The sequence below is a fragment of the Oratosquilla oratoria genome, chromosome 2 (assembly GCF_046742065.1).
Source record: "Oratosquilla oratoria isolate Oo_2021 chromosome 2, ASM4674206v1, whole genome shotgun sequence".
Lineage (NCBI taxonomy): Eukaryota > Metazoa > Arthropoda > Malacostraca > Stomatopoda > Squillidae > Oratosquilla > Oratosquilla oratoria.
Window position 1 is genome coordinate 77655199 of NC_134778.1, and position 7122 is coordinate 77662320.

Consider the following 7122-nt stretch of genomic DNA (forward strand, 5'->3'; position numbering starts at 1 on the left):
CACACACACACACACACACACACACACACACACACACACACACACACACACACACACACACACACTGTCACGGTCATGGAAGATGCGACCTGTAAACACAAGTAGCAAAATATGACGGCATAATTAGAAAATGCACTAAAATATAAATCCTGTATTCACATACCAATAGTATGTCATGTCAGCCTTACTCTCCCTTGTCCTCTTAAAAGGACCTGAACATGTTTTGGAGGTGGTGACATGATGACTGACAGGAAACACAGGACAGTAGCTTTGTGGCGGCCAGTTCGAAGGCAATTTTCCTTAATAGGCACATTTTCCTCTCTTTGGGTAATTGTTTTAGCCATTTCCTCTTTACGTTTCCTTAATAGGCACAGTTTCCTCTCTTTAGGTAATTATCTCATCCCTTTCCTTTTTACTTGTGGTCTTCGCAGTGGAAGACCAGATGAACACAAAACTAGACACATGTAAAGAGTAAACGCAAAAACTACTTGCGTGACTGCATGAGCCACACTGAGGTGAGGCAAGGGTAGCAATAGGTGACAGGAGCTCTGCTCAAATGCCAGAAATCACTATATAGACAACTGATATAGATGATTTCTGGGGTTCTTTGGTTATGAGAGTTGCGACCACCATCCGTGTTGATTTCAATGGGAAAGTTGCGTCTCCCATGGCCGGCACTGTATGCATGTATGTATACATATATAAATATATTTCTATCAACCACAGTGCACTTTAATTCTAAGCCATCAACATCGGAAGAACCGTGGAGGTGCATGCAGAAATTGAAATGTGGTACGCCCGAGGACTCGAATGAATATATATATATATATATATATATATATATATATGTATATAATATATATATGATATATATAAAATATATATAATATATATACATATATTATGTATATATATATATATATATATATATGAGAGAGAATGTGGGTGGGGAAGGGCAAACGAAGATGTGTTAGGAATAGAGTTTATTGCCCTAACGTTGCGACCAACTTGGTCTTCTTCAGAGGACTACAGCATTACAGACGGATCACAATTCTTATATTCGTAGTGAGAGGGAACCCGCCAAGGTATGAGCGTCATGTTTTCCCTTTGGCTAACGATTTAATTATTAGGACACTTGCTGCTTTCGAGAGGCATTTAAATCCGTCTCTGTCGTTGTTGTTCTTGTTGGTGCACATATCGCCACCAATAAGAACAACAACGACAGAGACGGATTTAAATGCCTCTCGAAAGCAGCAAGTGTCCTAATAATTAAATCGTTAGCCAAAGGGAAAACATGACGCTCATACCTTGGCGGGTTCCCTCTCACTACGAATATAAGAATTGTGATCCGTCTGTAATGCTGTAGTCCTCTGAAGAAGACCAAGTTGGTCGCAACGTTAGGGCAATAAACTCTATTCCTAACACATCTTCGTTTGCCCTTCCCCACCCACATTCCCTCTCATTTGTCTGAAATAATCTTAAATATATATATATATATATACACATATATATATATATTTATATATATATATATATATATATATATATATATATATATATATATACACACATTTTATTTTTTCTCTGGCTACCGCCAAGCAATTTCATTTAGGTGAGGCAGACCGCCCCACCCCACCCCGTTCCTGGTCAGCAGAAAGGGTTACCGCATCAATGTAGGGTATTTTACAGAAGTCTTTGTGCAGCAGAGATCTCCAACCAGGGACCGTAGAGCAAAGTGACCCCGGCTGCTGCTGCTGCTGCTGGCCACCACTCGTTCCTTTGGGTCAACTTTCGGGTTTCAGTTTCTCGTGCAGCTGTAGACACTGTGGTTACATCGCCCCTCCTCCCAACACCCCTCTCCTCTGGCAACGCAAGAGGACATGGGGCGACATGACTTGTTCAACACGAGATTTCGTCACTCGTGGAGCGAGAGGAAAGATGTTGAGGGTATTGAAAAGCGTTTACGAGAATGGAGAGGTCTGTGTACGGGACGGGAATGGAGAGAGAGAGAGAGAGAGAGAGAGAGAGAGATCAGTAGTGGAAACAGGCTGAATTATGTATGTGTTATGTCGCCATGGATGCTGAATATAGATGTAAGAATCGGGGTATAGGTAGATGGAAGCAGTACTAAGGGCTATAATAATAATAATTAAAAAAACGAGTAAATTAGGATGTGACCTATTTGGAATGGTATGTGAGAGACAGAAAGAAAAGGTAGGTAGTCAGTGTATGGTGATGAAAGTGAAGCGAGAGGAGGAAACCATAACGATTACTGGTGGATAAAGTTAACGTATTAATTATTTAACCCATTAAACTCCGATGACAAGATGTCTTGTCATTTGGTCAAATAAAAAAAAAATCATAAAACACCAAAATGTTTGATCAAACACCAGAAAAATATGACGTCAGTCCTCGCTTCGCTGCGAGCGAAGCGAGGATTGACGTCATATTTTTCTGGTGTTTGATCAAACATTTTGGTGTTTTATGATTTTTTGTTTTATTTGACCAAATGACAAGACATCTTGTCATCGGAGTTTAATTATTTAAAAGTTGATTTTACGTCAAAAGGAGTTATGGAAAAGGAAACTGAACATAATGTGCTTGAATCAAGAAAAGCATTGAAAACATTAAAAAAAAAAATGATAAGGGTAAAATAACGCCATGAAGACAAGAAAATAAACTTGGGTTTGAGTGTAGTGGCTGTTGTCCTCACATAGGCAAGCGAGTTGTGGACTCTGGGATTTGTGGTAGGATGGTCATGGCGTTCGTTTGAAGGGTGAATTTGGTATGAGGAGAGTATATATATATATATATATATATATATATATATATATATATATATATATATATTTATATTTTTATATATATATATATATATATACATATATATATATATATACATATATATATATATATATTTTTTTTTTTTATCACACGAAGAATCATCACCCCAGTCTTCGACAGGGTGACAATTCTTCATGTGGGCTATCCTAGGGTGAGAATTCTTCATGTGGGCCATCCTAGGTTTAGATTATTCGGTTGTATACGACCCTTTCTTCTTCTTCTTCTTCTTCTTCTTCTTCTTCTTCTTCTTCTTCTTCTTCTTCTTCTTCTTCTTCTTCTTCTTCTTCTTCTTCTTCTTCTTCTTCTTCTTCTTCTTCTTCTTCTTCTTCTTCTTCTTCTTCTTCTTCTTCTTCTTCTTCTTCTTCTTCTTCTTCTTCTTCTTCTTCTTCTTCTCCTCCTCCTCCTCCTCCTCCTTTTCTCCGTGGTGTGTGTGGGGGCTGTTACCCGCCCGGACTTCAACCTTGCAAATGGTCGGAAACAGTTCATACATAAACACAGGCGACGGTGTCAACTGTATGATCTCACTTCAGTGACGACAACCGGAAGAAGTTGATGTAATGATGCCCAGGTCACCTCAGGTCCGAGGCCCATTATTCAGAGTGGAGGCCCTTCCTAACCTCTGCGCCGTGGTCAGGGTTCGAACACGCGCCCGAAATCCCCACTCGGTTACCAGACACGCGCGGTACCACCGAGTCACGACGTTACTTCTTCAACCTTTTTCTCTGCCCTGCAGTCACGTTCAGAAATGTTTTATTAATTTTCGCACGCCTTACAGAAGAATCTTATTTTAAAGTGATGAAGTACATTTTCTAGTAACCGGTTTATTTTCTTCTTTACTGAAATATAGGCTGTACTGTGGGTGAACAAATTGAATTTGGTGCATAAAATGCAAAGATATGGCGAACAATTATAATTGTGAATATAAAATTTAATTGCTTCTTTGTTTCTGCCTCTCATCATGATTTTATGGATTCAATCAGCATATGTATAACGAAAAAAAACTCATGGTATGTTTAGTAGAGTGAGGTTATTTGTTATATTCTGAAAAATGAGTGTGATAAGGAATATAACTTTTACCTATTTGTCGGATCCCCTAATGATAATAATGATAATAATAATATTGATGATAGTAATAATAATAAAAATTATAATTGGTTAATTCAATTAACAGCGATCCAGAGATGCACTAACAACATACAATTGGTTTAAGATTCATAACTAGTCTAATTTGAGTACATAATGTGCTAGGCGTTGTTGTTCTCCACATAATGTGTATGGGCGGCTGTGATAGGTCAGCGCTGGTAGCCGCTTGGGACAACGCGAGAAGGCCTTTGTACTGACGAGTCTGGGAGGGGCACCAAACTCGCCGCACGCTTGGGTGGCGGAGCGTCGCGGCCACATAATCCGGGAGTCACTTTATCCACCTCTTCATTACCCGGATTACAAGGGCGTCTTTCCGGTGTCAGATGTCCGGGCGACACCATGACCTGGCGGGGGTCCGGACGTGGGGTATGGGGGACTGTGAAGGACTAAGAGAAGGAGATGTGGAACAGTGTTAATTCGGAGTGAGAAAGGGTTATTTATTTAGTTATTACGTGTGAATGTGTGTGTGTGTGTGTGTGTGATTGATTCACCATGGTCTTGGATCACGTGTTGGACTCGTGATCGATAGCTATTTCCTTCCCGGAAGAGAGCTCAGATCTTATATATGACTGATCTATCTAGTGCGTGTGTGTGTGTGTGTGTGTGTGTGTGTGTGTATTTACCTCATTATATGTACTTGTAGTATACAGGAAGGGAACAACGCTTATGGCTCCTGTCTCCTACTCAACAAATTATCATACTTGGCTGCAAATTTTGACATTGTTTCAATTTGGGTTTTATGTCTGTGTTTTCTAATTATCATACTCAGATATGTGTGTGTGTGTGTGTGTGTGTGTGTGTGTGTGTGTGTGAGTGTGACTGGGTGGTATGTGGCTATAATGGTTGAGAAAGGGGATTTGTTCGTGGTGGGTGGCGTTATGGGTTTGTCTTAAGACTGTTGAGTTGTTAACCTTTGGTCTTGTTTGTAAAGGGGAAAAAGGACAGGTGACTTGTTTATTTAAAGGGGGAAGGGTGTCGAGGGTGAGGAGGAACTGGTGACGAGGTTGGAGGTCGTAGCCATTGTACCTGTTACAGCTGTGTTCTAAAGTTCCTCGACAGTCTCGCAATATCCTTAATCCTGATAGATGGTGCCCCAAAGATATTAAATCTATTTATCGTGTGTGTGTGTGTTCGCACGCGCGTGTGTGTATGTGTATGTATGATTCACCATGGTCTTGGATCACGTGTTGGACTCGTGATCGACAGCTACTACCCTCCCTGAAGATAGCTCAGAGCTCGTATATGACCGATGGAACCCTATATCGGTCTTATGGTCATATTATGGAAAAAAATTTACCACAAATTACAACCGTAACTGAATTTAGGGCCACCCTGTACAAACTAAAGTATGATAGGATGATAGTGAGACAATAAAATGGTGTCTGGACTATTTATTTATTTATTTATTTATTTATTTATTTATTTTTTTAGATTGTCACCCTTAAAGATACTAGTTAATGTATTTTGAAGGGAAAGCATCTGTCTCATTGTCGTCGCTGTGTGACGTGTCAATGTCCGTTTGACGTCATGAGTTGTATACAGACATATTCGGTACAGGCGACTTTTAAAGGAGATTAGTGTGGAGAGACCTATCGCAATAGATGTCTGTTATCTCTTTAAGTGGGTAGAAGTAATGGTTCTTATCAGTTTGGCCACGCGGGGGTGAAGATAACCTTGTAACGTCGAGATGCGGACAAAAATAGTAAGCCCCTGTTCACACTAGCGGTTTGAAACATGGCGGTTGATTTACAATGTAAGTCAATGGAGGCGTTCACACGCAACCGCGCAGTTTTTCCTTAATCATGCGGTACCGCCGCTGTCTCCGCGCGGTTCAAACCGCTAGTGTGACCAGGACCACCAAGACTTTGTGGTGTTTTGTAGCGAAGGGGGAGGGAGGGACGTCGCTTGGGTTCACGGCCCCTTAAACACTCTTTCAGACCGGTGTTTAGATTTAAGAAGGAAATAGGCAAGAATTGGTTTAACAACAGAGTGGTTCTCAGAAATTTAGATTACTATCTGGGTATGGATGACAATGGGTATAAGACATGGAACTGCCTAGTGTAGGCCTTATGGTCTCTTGCAAACTCCTCCATTCTTCTGTTCTTAGGTTCACCAGCTCATCTGGCCGTGGTGGGGATGAGAGATCGTCAATAATTTTCTATTTATTTTTTTATTTTTTATTTTGTTTTTTTATCTTTTATTTATTATTTATTATTATTTTTCAAGATGGCCACGGTGCTGAGTAGGTGGATATTCGGCGTCAATACGAGACAAGTAACCTGCCTTATCGCCCACCGCCAGTCATGTGATTCGCGGGGTGACCCTGGTCATGGGGTCATCTCCGACGGGAATGAGGTCTGGAGATTGGCGAGTTTTTTTTTAATCCGGTCTTGCTACCCACGACGCGGATCCGGCAGCTCCTGGGTATTCGGTATTCGCCCTTGGCACTCCGAGTATATAGGGCAAAGGTGACGATTTCTGTAGGTAAGCGACTCAAGGGGGTGGGCTCTTCACTTGTTAGTGAGAGTAAGTGAATGACTTTCAGTCCACGAAAGCCAAGAACTAATGAGAGAGGTGAGGAGGGAGGAAAGAAGGAATGATGAAGGAATGAAGGAAGGATGGGAGTAAAGGAGGGAGGGAAGGAAGGGGGAAGAAAGAAAGGAAAGGGGGAAGGAGGGAAGGAAGAAAGTAAGGAAGGGGGAAGGAAGAAAGGAAACAAACAAGCAAGGAAGTAAGGATGGAAGGAAGGTAGGAAGGAGGGATGAAGAAAGGAAGAAAGAGGAAGGAAAGAAGTGGGAAGGAAGGAAGGAGGGAGGAAGAAAGGAAGAAAGAGGAAGGAAAGAAGGGGGAAGGAAGGAGGGAGGAAGAAAGGAAGGAGGAATAAGGGCGAGGAGGCAGTTAGGGTTGGGGGAAGGAGGAAGGGGGTGGGCGAGGTTCCCAGGGAATGGAAGGGTTGGCATGGCATGGCATGGGAGGATAAAGAAAAATAGGGAGACTGCTACTGTTTTTTAAGTACTACTACTATTTTTAAACTACTACTACTACCACCACCACCATTACTTTTTTATTATTACTACTACTACTACTACACCTACTACCACCACGATTACTTTTTTTTACTACTACTACTACCAC

General features: G+C 41.3%; 1 protein-coding gene across 2 annotated transcripts in view; it reads left to right on the forward strand.

The window, feature by feature from the left end:
* The window catches only part of bib (MIP channel family protein big brain), a 309773-nt gene that overhangs the window by 151087 nt on the left and 151564 nt on the right, over positions 1 to 7122 (forward strand). The gene's annotated exons all lie outside the window — the stretch shown is intronic.